General features: G+C 41.4%; 1 protein-coding gene across 10 annotated transcripts in view; it reads left to right on the top strand.

The window, feature by feature from the left end:
• LOC116947748 (leucine-rich repeat and immunoglobulin-like domain-containing nogo receptor-interacting protein 1) overlaps positions 1 to 14,434 on the top strand; it is a 216,156-nt gene that overhangs the window by 129,185 nt on the left and 72,537 nt on the right. The window contains exon 4 of one of the 10 annotated variants that reach the window (XM_076065247.1): positions 12,267 to 12,414. The exons of the other annotated variants lie outside the window; for them this stretch is intronic. The gene's annotated coding sequence lies outside the window, so the exon portion shown is untranslated. The remainder of the gene's footprint in view (positions 1 to 12,266; positions 12,415 to 14,434) is intronic. 10 annotated transcript variants of the gene reach the window in all.

Genomic DNA, 14,434 nt, shown 5'->3' with positions numbered 1-14,434 from the left:
TAACAAGCTTTGTGGATTGAGTAGGGTTAAATAAGGATGAGAAAAATATGCAAGAAGATGGTTTTAAGGAGAGCTGTGTAAGGAACAAAAAACCCTGTCCTGCCGATATGGGAGTTATACCACAGACAGACATGACAGTGTGGAACAAAAACGCCTCTATACCGGACATCCAATTTGCAATTAAAAAGGAAATAATAAAGAATTATATTGCACATTCATGGTGTAATTCATCCATTTGTAGAGGTTGGTCTGACTTTCAGAACTACTGATAAGGAATTTTAAACATTTTCCACTCACAACTAGAATAACACGTGGATTGAAATTCCCCCTTTTTTCTCTCAACATTTTCCTACCCTCCTGTAGATAATCCACTCCTCTCTAACTGTTTCCTTACATCATCTTTATTTGTGCTGGCTTTGTCATGTTACCGAATGCAAATCAAACATAAAAAACAGAACATGTTGCATAGGTGCTAAATGATTGTTCACAGTCAGCTGCGTTGTTAACTTGAGAAAGGTCCCCATCTGCTCAATGAGCCCATGATTGATGGTGATGCTCTGTCCCTGGACTTTATTTACATACATGCCAGCGTCGCAATGAACCATCAAATCTCAAGGCATTGGCAGTGCTTTGCAGAAATAAAATTTGATTTGCATAGTGCAGCACTGGCAATATGCAAATATACATGAGAGCATTTATTTTATTTACTTTTAGTCGATTCATGAAGTTCCTATCTCTAACTAGACTGTGGTGGCGCATGCCTGTAATCCAGTAACTGTGGGAGCAAATGTTGTAAAATTACATTCCCATGGGGGTCGAGTACCTTACCCTTGCTCTCCAGGAGAAGGCAGTACAGTGTGTGTACTAATCGCCATCGGTTTCCATTTTGTCGGGGGAAAAGTTGTTGCCTTCTTGTGCACATGGGTTTCCTCTGCTTGCTCCAGTTTCATCACTCATTTAAACCCTCATTAAATTGGCTGAAAACATCTTCAAATAAAATCTCAATGCATTATCCTCCTGAAAAAAAGAGGCATAAAACTCAGTGTGGCTCTCCTGGATAATTCAGTAAAGTAAAACAGTTACTGTTATTTATTTGGATAAACCTTTTAAAAAATGTTTACGTAAAATGTGAACCTTACGCACATTCTGGTATCATGTGAAATGAGACTGTATTATGGTGGGTCCTACTGTTGTTTAGTCCTGGTAAAATCAGCTGGACTACACTTTAGTAATATATACGTTTTTTTACAAACCCTTCCGATAACTATGGTAGAGGAGACAGTAGTGGTAGCAAATGCAACGCATGCCCCGCCTTTATCCTCTTATCCTCTCCTGTTCGTGAACCTTGATGAGCAGTTCATAATTGTTCCAGCTCGAGCTGTATATGCCCTCTCCCCTCCCACCCACTGGCCTTGTTCATGATCTAAAAATATCACCCAGTATATTTATATCCATAAATCCTAGTTTACTCACAAAATCTCATCACTCAGGTGCGACATGTCTCTCCCAAGCAGATACACGATGGGATGAGCAAATTGAGCCCCTGTGTCTGGGCTCATTCCACATGAGATATATACATAATAACCAGCATAAAATATGGGCGAACTCCCCTTATCCGAAATGAAGCAGGGGGACAGGCAGGCAGATAAGCAGGTGCTGATCTCAGATTATTGTTATTATTTGTGGGCTGTTTCACCTGAACCATGGCATCTCCAGGTCACATCATATGCTACATATGTGCTGCAGCGTGGGGAAACTAGCACAATATAACAATTGTTTCAGAGTTAGTCATATCAAGTGTCATTAAACAGGGTTCCCAAGTGGAGTGGCATAATGGTTTCAGTCCAGTAATAAATGACTACACGTACAAACCACGTTAAATCCGTTTTTGTGTGTGCCTAATTTGGGAATATTCAACAACAAATATCTGTTTCACAGCCAAGTGATGAGTTAATAGCAGGGCATGTGGGATAATGCAATGCCTAGTGCATGAATACAAATAAAGCAGTTCTCTAATTTTTCATTCCACAGCCATTATCTAACACATGGAGTTGCACTGCTCTGCGGAAGTGCTGAAAGGAAACTTAATCTCGTGACGAAAAGCTGCTAGTACAACTAGAATAAAATTAGAAAAAGTAACAAAACACATAAAAATAACATTATTAAGAAGATGTTGTGTTAATACATAGTTCATATTAACCCTAAAATACAGCCCTGAAATAATTCAGGGCTATATCTTGTTCCAATAGTCGAGTCTTTAAGACCCATACAACAATAATGTAAATTTTATCACGAACGATTACTTATCTATCTTTCGATGTAATACGATGTAAAGTGTCACGTATAAGGTCATTCGTGGGCCTGTACCTTGTATACCAAATACATTGTGCTGGGTCTCTTGGACGCAGGGTTGCATCCTAGGGTCAACTTCACAGTGCTCCACGTATCACCTTAAGACTGTTGTGATACCGTGACATTACACTGCAAAGTGTCCACTTTGTGTTAAGCCATACGATACTGCGTTGGCGAAGGTTTTAATTTTATTTCACCTCATCTCCCTCATGGACAAATGTGAGACAATGAGAGCTCTCCCTTGCCCAGGAATCATTGCTTGGGTTTGCTGGGATCCTAAATATGTGGTTTTATTATTCTCGCTGCGCATTAAACATCACACTGGATTGTCTGCAGTACCTTGCACTGCCCTGTGACACTACTGAGCTGAGCAATCACTGCTCTACTCATTGTTTTTTTCGGTAAAGTCACGTATGTAGAAATACAATAAAATTATGTTAAAACGAAAAACAATCACGACGTTTCGATCACAACGCAAGCGATCTTCATCAGGTGTCAAGAACAAATCAAGGAGGTAAATTTTTCAGGTTTGTTGAATTCTCGTCTCTCATCTTTTTGTTGTATATACCTCCGTGATTTGTTCTTGACACCTGATGAAGATCGCTTGCGTTGTGATCGAAACGTCGTGATTGTTTTTTGTTTTAATATAATTTTATTGTATTTCTACATACGTGACTTTACCGAAAAAACCAATGAGTAATTTTATGCAATCACGAAAGCTTTAATACTTTATAATCGCTGCTCTATTTTGCCTCTCACCGAAGAAATTCGGAGAGTGAGTCATGCCATGAACCAATTAGATGAAAAGCACACTGTCACTGTGCCATACACATCATCATTGTCTCCCTTTGTGCACAAGAAGGAGACAAGTTCCAGCTGAGGGAGTTCAATTATTGTTGCTCCTACATATCAGAATGGGCATTTTTTTTACATTTGTCATCTGATTTATATGTCAATACTTGAGCATGTGTAATCATGGAAAAAAGCATGGATCTCTTCACCCACATGGATAACAGGATTCATAGATAACATACCTAACTGGGGAGACGTCCAGAGAGCATCTGTTTGAAAGATTTATATGGTACATATACATACACACAGAGTATATAATACATTATTTATATTGTACAGTAATGCAACTTGTCTTTCATGTTTAAAAAACTAAAAAAATACATTTCATTGTAAAATCTAGATGTTCACGTTATTTACCACTACATTCATCTACATTTAATATAGCATGCATACATTGTAGATATCCCATAACAGCAAAGTTCGTTACATTATATCACGTCGACACAGTGCATATCTTAGAAATTTGCTTGAAACCCAGAATGCTGAAGGTAGCTACGAAGCAGGCTATAAACCACCACCATGGTGCATGAACCATGAGCGTAATTGGAGATTCTTGTATTTCACATTTTACAACCACGCTCCAAATCTGTGTGCACATTACGCATGAATTGTCTGGAGAATGAATTTATTTTGAAAATAAAACATGGTTAACAATCAATTGCAATGGGGCACATTTGTAAATGTAATATGTAGACAATGGCGGAGCCAGGATTTTCAGGTAGGGGGGGTCACCCCTCCAGCAATGAAAGATCATAGGAGTTGTTAGTAAGTGAGGACTTGTCCCTTGCTTTTTATTCGACGCATGTGCAGCGATGGCGCAGCCATCGATCGAGGGTCGAATTCGAACCGCGTTGTGTGATCGGCATCGCGCTCGCTGAAGGTGTTTGCCTTCAGGGAAGTCGTGTACTGTATAGGCAACTGCGCACAGTTATGTGAGTCACTTATAACTGCTTTGCCGTTACTTATTGCCAATTATGGACTCAGACTATTGTCCTATCATCTCATAGAGTCCCTGGCACGTAATAATAATATGCTACATAGTGGCAGTGGGGGTCGCAAAATGCCGATTTATTGCGTGCCCCCCCACCCCCCACTGGCTCCGCCAGTGTATGTCGAAGAGTCATTTTAAGTACTTGCAATGTTGGTACAGAAACAGGAAACACAAATCTTGAAGATCAAATAATGAATGAATATTTGAGTTATGTCCACCTTGTTTTGGCAGAATAATGGTATTTTTTTAAGTTGGCCCATAACCACATCTTGCAATTATTCTTGTTGGTTGCCATCACCATCAATAAACACCATTTTGTGAGAAGTTAGCACTGGTTGTACTGTGGAATTCAAAGCTGAAATTGGTTGAGAAGGCGTGCAGGATGGAGAAGGTCTGGTTGCTGAGACAAACATTGGAGAGGACACCTAGAAGTCAGAAATAATGGCTGTGATGAAACTGTAAGGATACGATTCACATCCTTGTGGGGAGATCAAATCAAGCAAGGACGGTTTGGCCAGGTTTTCTAGCTGCATAAAACCAGATTAACATCCTTGATCTGCAGCAGCTGGCAATACAAACGGCCCTTCCATATAGTAACTGCAAAACATAGTCACAGTCACTGTAGGTGTCATGACTATCCAGACAGCCCCAACATTTTTAGATATGGTCAAGAGATACCCCAACATTTTTACACTCCTGGTCAGTACACAGATGGTTAGAGCACACCCATATACACACAGCACATACATGCACATAGAGTGAGGGAAAAAATGTATTTGATCCCCTGCTGATTTTGTACGTTTGCCCACTGACAAAGAAATGATCAGTCTATAATTTTAATGGTAGGTTTATTTGAACAGTGAGAGACAGAATAACAACAAAACAATCCAGAAAAACGCATGTCAAAAATGTTATAAATTGATTTGCATTTTAATGAGGGAAATAAGTATTTGACCCCTCTGCAAAACATGGCTTAGTACTTGGTGGCAAAACCCTTTTTGGCAATCACAGAGGTCAGACGTTTCTTGCAGTTGGCCACCAGGTTTAAATTTAATTTGTTATGGAATTAAATAGTGATTTGTGATCGTGGGCTACTGAGGCAGATTCCATCTCCTCAGAAAACTGTACCTACCACTCATTTTGTCAGTGCTGCACAACTCTTCAACCCTCCGAGTGAAGGGTGCGGTAAGCTCCTCATTGTCTGATGGTTGATGTTGTAGATGATGGGAGTGTGCCTGTCGTTTTCTCTCAACCAGCTCGAAGAGTCTCTGGGGAGGTCTGCACTGCATATCTAATGCAGTCAATGCAACAGGATGACTATATCCTGAGGGGCCACTTTAGCTAGTACCTAGAACAGGAGGTTATAGAAGGCGTCTGACTCATCAGCCTTGTCTGCATCCCTCCACTGATGTTCATCTTCAATGGAGGTGTAAGCAACCACCACCACCGTTCCTCGTCTCTTGTTGATGGGGAGGCAAACCCAAAGCAGCCTGGGTTTCACAGCTTCCCACACCTCACCTCCACGCTCCCATACCCCGTTCATTCTTTTGTTTATCAGCAATGACCCTCCCTGCTGTTTAGCAGTTTCCTGCACTCAGTGGAGAACCATCCACCCCTCATCGTGACTGGAGCCAGAAGCGGTCTAACGGATCTCTTGTATTCCACAGAGGTCCAGGCGGAACCAGTCCGTCTCCTGACAGAGAATTGGCAGCCTCTGCTTTGCAACGAGAGTTTGAACATTTCACGTGGTCTATCGCAGTATTCTCCTGTTCCTGGAGGAAGGCCCAAAAGGGGGGGTTTGGCCAGATGGTATCATGAACGCCTATCTCCTGGGGCCTCCAGCACGAGCTGAGTCGGGTGTCTCCACTGTGGTGCTTGATAGAAAAAGTGCCAAGTGGAGGGGTTACCGGTCCCTTGGGAATCGGAGTGCATAATAAAGAGGAGGGCAGGTTACCAAGGTGGAATTATAATTGGATACCTTGATATTGGTGACAAGAGGGAAACATACAGCAAGTGTGGATCATTCTGGATTTGGTAAAAAGAAGCAAAGGCAAATCTGGTAGTATCAAACGTATTGGCTGTGGCATATTAGCTTGAGCTATGAGCGACTTTTTTACGTGAGGTAGTTATAGATATTTGCATTGTTTTTCTACAGTTATAATAAAGTTGTATAATATGATCAAACTATAGATGTGTGTCAGCATCTTAGGCAGTTTGCATTGCTAACATTTTGCATTACAATCCTTTCTATACACAGCTCTTTCTTCCCATTCGAGATCATGTTTGGCATTCATCCCCAAGTGCAGTTTTTTTCCTCTTAGGTAGGACTCCACGTGAGCCCTTTAAAATACACTTATAGAGAAGCAAGAGGGGCAGAGGCTGCTTAATGCATTTTTGTATGGCTTGAGATCAGGTGTAATGTAATGTTTGTTGTAATTCTCTTCGGCATGAGGGCTATTTCCAAAAGTTTAGCATCGAACACCTGAGCTGCCCTATTTGAATTTTCTAACTTGTCAACCCGGCCATTATCATTTTCTTATCAACACTACCATTATCACATCAGGCAATGCCAGCCAAAATGTTAAGGATTTAGATACTTTGCTACAGAGGAAATTATCCTGGCTGTGCGTAATCGGGTGTTCAATTTCTGATATTTTTTAACTCTGGGGGTAAAATATCTATGCCATTGTAGATTGGGAGCCTACAGTCACTGAGTCGTCAGTCATCATATGATTCCTCAAGAAACGATCTGCAAAGTCACTTAGCCAGGTGCGTGACTGGTAGCTATTATCCTTAAAGATGCATACACCAGTCTAGACATTCTAATCACTTGTGGTAGAGGATTTATTTTCATAAATGTATTGCAACCAATGACATTTTAAGTGTCTACAATAGTTCTGTTGGTGTACTGGCAGTGCTCAGCTCTCTGGTATGGGAGTTTACTTCCTTCTCATATTCCATATGTAAGATATGTGTTTGAGCAGGCTGTTTTTGAAACTGGGTTGGTCGCTGTTTAGGTGCAGTATAATTTATCTTATAATGCACATGTTTCGGTGAATGCACCATAGGCAAGGGATAAAAATGTTAGGTAAGGAATACAAAATAACCTTTCATATCAGACACTGTACTGGTATATTGCAGCAATGGTGAATTTTCCACATCCATGGCATGGTAACATGTGTGATACATAGTATACATTGCGATTCTGCAACCGTCTGGAACGCTCTTCCTTCCGATATTAGAAAGGCACTGGAACTAATCTTGATTTGAAGCTTTCGTGACTGCAGGAATCCATACTCTTTGGTTCTTTCGGTAAAGTCACATAGGTAGAAATAAAATAAAACAAATCACGACGTTTCGATCGCAACACAAGCAATCGTCATTAGGTGGGACAACTACGGCAAGAAACAACTGCTGAAGAACTATTAACTTTTCAATCTAGATTGAAAACTCATTTCTTTAGAACTGCTTTTTGTGTTTAGTGTGTTGTCCTTCCCCTGCAACTCCAATTAGCACGGTTGGCTACGTACTGTGCGAAAGAAGTTCAACATAATACATATTGCTGTGCATCCCTGTGCGTAAGTCTCTTGCACAGATTTAGGTGTAACATGGTTACGGAGAGTATTAATACGTCCCACATTGTGGATACAAGATAATCCTGTGTTATTATATTTGATGCATGACAAGCACAGACACTATGTTTTTATCCTTTGTGAAGCCCTTAGTAAATATGAAATCATGATATTAACCGAAGTAGGTTCCTACAATACATAGACCATATCACACAATAATAGAAACTCACCTCTCCCCAAACATATGTGCATGGTTATTGTATATGTGTCATTGTTAAATATTCAATCGTTAACAATGGATGAGCATACAATAAATAGTACATTTATAACAAACATATAAAAAAAACTATATTGCTTGAGCCCTCACTACAGAATGTCATCCAGTTGAGGTTAGGTATCACAGTTGCTTGAAATTTAGCCTAAGAAAAACCATGTAAGTCATTGTCACGGAATACCTTCATATCATTTTATGAAAAAATATATAAAATAATAGTGCAATTACAACCAGTACATTTTGTAATTGTAATTAAAAGAAAAAAGGTTATTGTTGCAAGTATAGATTGAACAGTATAGCATTACCAAAGATGTATGAGATGCTGCCCCTGGCAAACTATTTCTCTAGAACCCCAATTTAAAATGATGTAAGATGTACAGGCATCTGTTATTATATTTTTGACATCCACATTCTCTGGCATTTTTTTTACCATTAACATCTCATGAAGAATACACCAACCAATGGCATGTTGGTATAAATTAAATCAAAATGGTTTCCCACTAAATTGAACATGGGGCAGTGCTCCTGTTTACAGACCTGAGTCATTCGGGGTCAATTCAGCACATCATCCCTCTGGAGTTAACATGAGTACCACTTTATGGAAGGTCAACAGTGGTCATCCTCTAGAGAGAATGACATCAGCGATATGAAAGTGGAATTTCTACCACTGGTTCAAGACTGTCAGCAGAGATGAGCACCACTGTCAATGCTCGTTTGAACAGATACACCTTGACTCTGACTCAACATACAACAGTCCTCTATGACTGCCCCAAATAAGGCACTCAATGATAGTTAAGTTCCAATTAAAATGTCAGTGGTTTTCCACTTAATGCAGTGCAGGGCGACACTCATAATGAAGTTTACACCACATTCCTATGGTCGTTCCATAGGATAATTGCTGTTGACTTCCCCACAAAGTGTATTCAATTTGCTAACCCTTGAGGGGTTAAAGGGGGCAGTCAGGTCCCAATGGGATTTTAAATTCCCGACCTTCCAATTGCAAATTGTATTTTCTATTGCTGCACCATCCAGCCAAATCCTGTAGGTTAAAAAAATGTCCCCTATCAAGTTCATATTGAAAGGGAGGTCTGGACCGCCCTACTCAGCATGCCACCGCAGCGACCCTCACCAGGACAAGCAGACATGGGAAACGAATGAAGTTGATGTTGAATGGATGGTTTGTAACACTTTCCAAAATGTTCCTTATAAATTGATAGGAATGTTTGTTGCTGACTTTAAGAATTTATATATAGTCTGAAATGAGTAAGAATTGATTGATGCATAATGTTTTGAAACAGCTGGACTGCGGCAGCAATTGGTGCTAAAGATACAGTTTTCTCATGAGCAGCAACAGGACTTATATGGCACGGAGTTTTCAGTACAGTATTAAAGAAACTGTGTTCACTATGGACAATTATTTGGCTTTCTTCCTTGTATCGCCTTATAATGTAGCAGACAAACAGCTCATCTCATGGAATGATTATATTAAAAGGACAACATGCTTCCTGCTCTCAGTATATGGCTCTCAATCTCTCCTGAGATAGAAGCACTATTTCCCTCTATCCTCTCTTTCAACCTTCTGTGTGTGTCTCTCTCTCTGTGTTTCTCTCTGTGTATGTGTCTCTCTCCGAACTTGCATTTACATACAGTTCTCACCTGATGATGGTTGCTTGTGTTGTAATCGAAACGTTGTGATCTATTATTTATTTTATATTTTCTTTCTATGTGACTTTACCGAAAGAACCAAAGAGTAATTCCTGAAGTCACGAAAGCTTCAAATCAAGAGTCAAAATGTAATACTTAAGGTCGGCCAAATGAATTTATATCGTTTTTACTGTAATTTGGTGGATACCATTCCAGAAATTGTGTCCCATTTCAGAATTCTACATTAATATAGATAACTTTCCTCCAATTGCATTTATACACTTTTCCAGGAAAGCCTCAGTGAGATGAAATTCCCTTCCCATTGCCAGGAGAAATCTGTTCCATCTCTATGGGATCGAGTGTTGCCTCCTGGCATACATGTTTTTTTTCTGGATGCTCTGCTTTCCTCATAAATTATCTGAAAACATCTTCATATATAGAGGACAGCAAAGCTTGGGCAAATATTGGCACTGTCTCACCACCTGGCTGCCTTCTCACTCATCTGTGGCTCCTCATGCTACCATGAATTACAAATTCCAAAGCATTGTGAGATTAAACTAGCCTCAATGACACGTTCTAAAACTGAAACCAAACAAAAAATGCTTTACAATACCCTTTTATACATTATGCAATTAATACATCTGCATAGTGGAACGGGTTAAATTGGGTGGGCTAGAGCAATGCTACAGATTTTCAACAATTTTCCACAGTTTACATCTCACAATTCCAGGGCTGGGATTACAGAATTCTACACTTGCAGCCATAGCCTTGGTAAGGTAGTGTAGGTTGGATGTGGTGACCTTTTTACGTGTGGCTCTGGCATTGCATTCTGCAAAAATGTGCCAGAAACTTCCCCAACAAATTCTAAGAGCTGATTATGATGAAGATGCTGACTTTATTTTTCTTCAGAAAAGCTTCACTAAGTCTTTAAGTTTTTTCACAATCGTCCTGCAATGGGATGTTTGGAAGCTCCTTTTTAGCAAATGGTTTTCATGTGGGAGGACTTTTGAGTAACTGTATAAAACACATGCATATAAAGCAATAACACTGAAAGGTCTACACAGACAGGTTAATGGATCCAATTTCCTGACAATCTCACAATCTAGTAAGAGTGTTGTCACTCTGTGTAATCCACCAACCCTTGTTTCCAAAGTGCTGGATTACAACCAAACCAATGTGGCCAGCTGTTGTTATTGTTGCTGCTGCTATTTATAATGTACGTATGAACTTCTTCTGCACCGATGATTATGATGATAACGATAGATGATGATTATTATACACAAATGCATCCTTTGCATTTACATATCCACGAAAATAACCTTATAGATTATAGCCTTTGGTTATAGGAAAAACGGGTATACGATAGGGTAGCTTTATAGACTAGGACACGTGCTGATTGTGAAAACGTATTAAAGCTGGTACGACACACAATCGAGTGGTGTGGCCAGTACCACTTCCAGCCACCTTTGTCTTCCTATGGCTGATGTTTACACACACCAGGGACTAATTTAACGCTGAGTTAACCCAGGCAAGTCCAAGAACAGGCAATAACGTTTCATGGGGAAAACAATTCTCGTTCGTGTGCATATAAATATGTAACGTGTGTGGATCGGTGTGCATCATCATCACTCATGAGTGACCATGGTGGGTTGGTTAATTGAGTAGAACTAGGTTGTGTATTTTTTTGACAGCGGGTGCCCTATGACAGAGGAGGTTGTGATTGATACATGTGCAGGATGCAGAAGTTGCAGGTTGCTGAGACAGGCATTGGTGTGGCGCAGTGTGGTCAGTGATCAACATGGTAATGAAAGGCTGTCCTTGGGGGGTCACGTGGTGACTATACAAGTTACAGGATGAGGCACATAGACAGATGCGATTATGAGCAGTGGTATCAGCTTGTGAACTTATTGACTGTTTTGACCTATAAATATATTCATTTTAATGCAGAGGGACAGATATATGAAGTAGATATATTGTCTGCTTATATTTTTTTACTTATATTCTCTGCCACAACTCAAATATTTATTGTGTTTTGCATTATAAAAAATTGCATCGAATTACGAACCATATCTTAAAGACAGGGTTGTTGCCTATGTAGGATATTTCATACAGGATAACGCCTCTTATCCATGGTTCCTATTATCTACGGTTCCTATTTTCTGTGATTATTGGTTACTTTTCCCATAAGTCTTAGTGGAAAAATCACATTTTTGGCTATTTTTCGCAGATAAAAGGAGTCTCACGGCAAATACATCTTGTCATCTGTGGGTTATCTACGATGTTTTACACATACAGGGAGACACACAGAGACACAGATACACACAGACATGGAGACACTACAGATACAGGGAGGCACACATGGACATGGAGACAAATAGACCCAGAGACAGACAAGAAAACACAGAGAGACACAAACAGACATGGAGACAACAATAACAACCACCATTCGGGACTAAGTGGTGTATAGGCGATGTGAAGTGTCGAAGGTTCGCTGGCAGGAGGAAATGGGACACCCAGTTGCTTTCGGTTGACTGACTGAGATGACTGGTAGATGCACCAATTGTGCTTTCTACTGTGCCAGCTTGCTGTGTTTTAGCTGCCCGGCGCTCCACTTCTTGCTGTGAGCATTGCTCCTCTGCCCTTCTCTGGTGTTGGAGGGCAACTGTCTCCACCTGCCCAGTAGCATCCTTCACAAGCCTCCTCCCAAGAGGCTGATCTTGCCACCGCAGGTACCAGTCATTGACAAGTCCAATCAACTCCACATCCTCCTTTACCATTTGAGTCAATCTCTTCTCTAGCCTGTGCTGCACCCATTTAGCCCCCTCTATCCAGCCAAACAGAACCTGCTTGGGCATTCGGTGGCTGGGTATGCTGGCTACGTGACCCAGCCAACGCAATCTTGCCTGCTGGAGAAGCTCACTAATGGGAATGTGTCCAGATCTTTCAAGGACTTGTGAGCTCACACAATCCAGCCTGATTAAACCCAGGATAGATCGTTGGCAGGCCAGCCTCAATTTTTCAAACTGGCGCAGATGTTCCTTCAGAAGGGTCTGTGTTATGCAAAGCCAGAGAACGGAGGGCATAACTGTGGCCAAGAAGACCCGGAGCTTTGTGTGGAATGATAGCCCAGGTAGCTTCCACATAGCGTTACACAGCTGATGAAAATAAAATGCTGTTAAACTGATTCATAGTGAGACCTCTGCTGCCAAACTGGAGCTGGTCATAAGCGCACTACCCAGGTACGAAAATTTCTCCACTCTTTTCACAACTGCCCGATCACTCATGGGGAGTTGAGGAGGTGGAGTGTCTGATGACACAACATACCCAGGCAGGTGTTTAGTTTTAATGGGGCTAATGGTAAGCCCCACTTCTTACTGACACGCTCCAGGTGCAGGAGCAGAGGCCCTAACTCCTTTTTAGAGTGAGCAGCAATCACCAGATCATTAGCATACATAACATGGTTGACCAATAGGGAGCCGTCCCTTGACCAACACCTGGGCATCGATCAGCCTCCCATTGCATCTGTACCAGATGGATATGCATCTTGTATAGCCATGGAAAGCCTCTCAAACAATGTGGTTGAAATAGATGTTAAGTGATTTGTGAGCCAGAGGACAACCCTGTTACACCCCAAGGTGAACAGGGAATGGCTCTGACTCCTGCCCGTACAGCTTTACCTGGGCCTGCCCACCATCATGAAGGTCCTTAATAATTGTGAGCAGAGAGTCAGGGACCCTGAAAACACGAAGAACAACCAAGATCCCTGGCCCACTGATGACATCCCATTGAAATTCCGTGCACCTTTGGTGTAGCAGATGGATAGATAATATGTCATCCATGTAGGACCACCTCGACCTGAAACACATCGGGGCTTCGCAAGCCTCTCATCAACGTGCCTAGCAAGGCGATGTTGAATAATGCTTGCCCAGAACCTTTCCCCACACACTGACGAGGGAAATGCCCTGGTAGTTGTTACAATCAGTACGGTTCCCCTTCTTAAATAGGGGGACCACCAGGGCATCCTTGGAATAATGCAGAACCCATACTGTGGTCTAGACAGATGTAAAAATGTCACATAGGGCAGTCTGCACACAGATGCTACCCTCTCTCAGCAGTTCACTTAGGAGATCATCTCTGCCTGCCGCTTATCCTGGTCTCAAACTCCGGATCACCCCTCTAACTTCCTCACCATCCTCTACATCATCATCATCATCCTTATCAACATCACATCCCCAACAGGATAAACCCAGACACACTCACAGAGGCAAAGACTCCCCATGTATACTGCACAGGCTACTAGGACTATTAGTGTACACCTATTAAGACCCCGAAAGGGGAGCAACAATAGGGTTTTGTGGCCTACATCACGGCCACCTTTGCCTCCCCTGTGCTGTTGTTTACACACCGCACCATGTGCTTATTTAATGCCGATTTACCTGGGGGAGGTCCAGCAATGGTTCAGATAATCACTACTGATATTAGCTGTGAGTGAGAATCGAACCCGGGGTGCCAGGGTTGTTGTAGCACATAAGTCTTGACATCCATGGTGAATCCACTGCTGGATGAAGGCCTTCCAAAGCTGTAATTAGCTCTCCCGATCCTGTGATTCAACGATCCATCCATAATCTGCACATGAACTGATTTTATTGCTCCATCTTCTCAGTAGATATCCTCTCGGTTGCATTCCATTATTTGATGTCACTCCGTTATTATTCTTGAGTCCATCATCCATTCTAGTGACGTGTCCTG

This window comes from Petromyzon marinus, chromosome 1 (genome assembly GCF_048934315.1).
Source record: "Petromyzon marinus isolate PM22_M1 ecotype Great Lakes invasive population chromosome 1, UKy_Petmar_22M1.pri1.0, whole genome shotgun sequence".
In the NCBI taxonomy this organism is placed as follows: Eukaryota; Metazoa; Chordata; class Hyperoartia; order Petromyzontiformes; family Petromyzontidae; genus Petromyzon; species Petromyzon marinus.
Note: the sequence above shows the minus strand (reverse complement) of the source record. Positions and strands in the feature narration are given on the sequence as shown.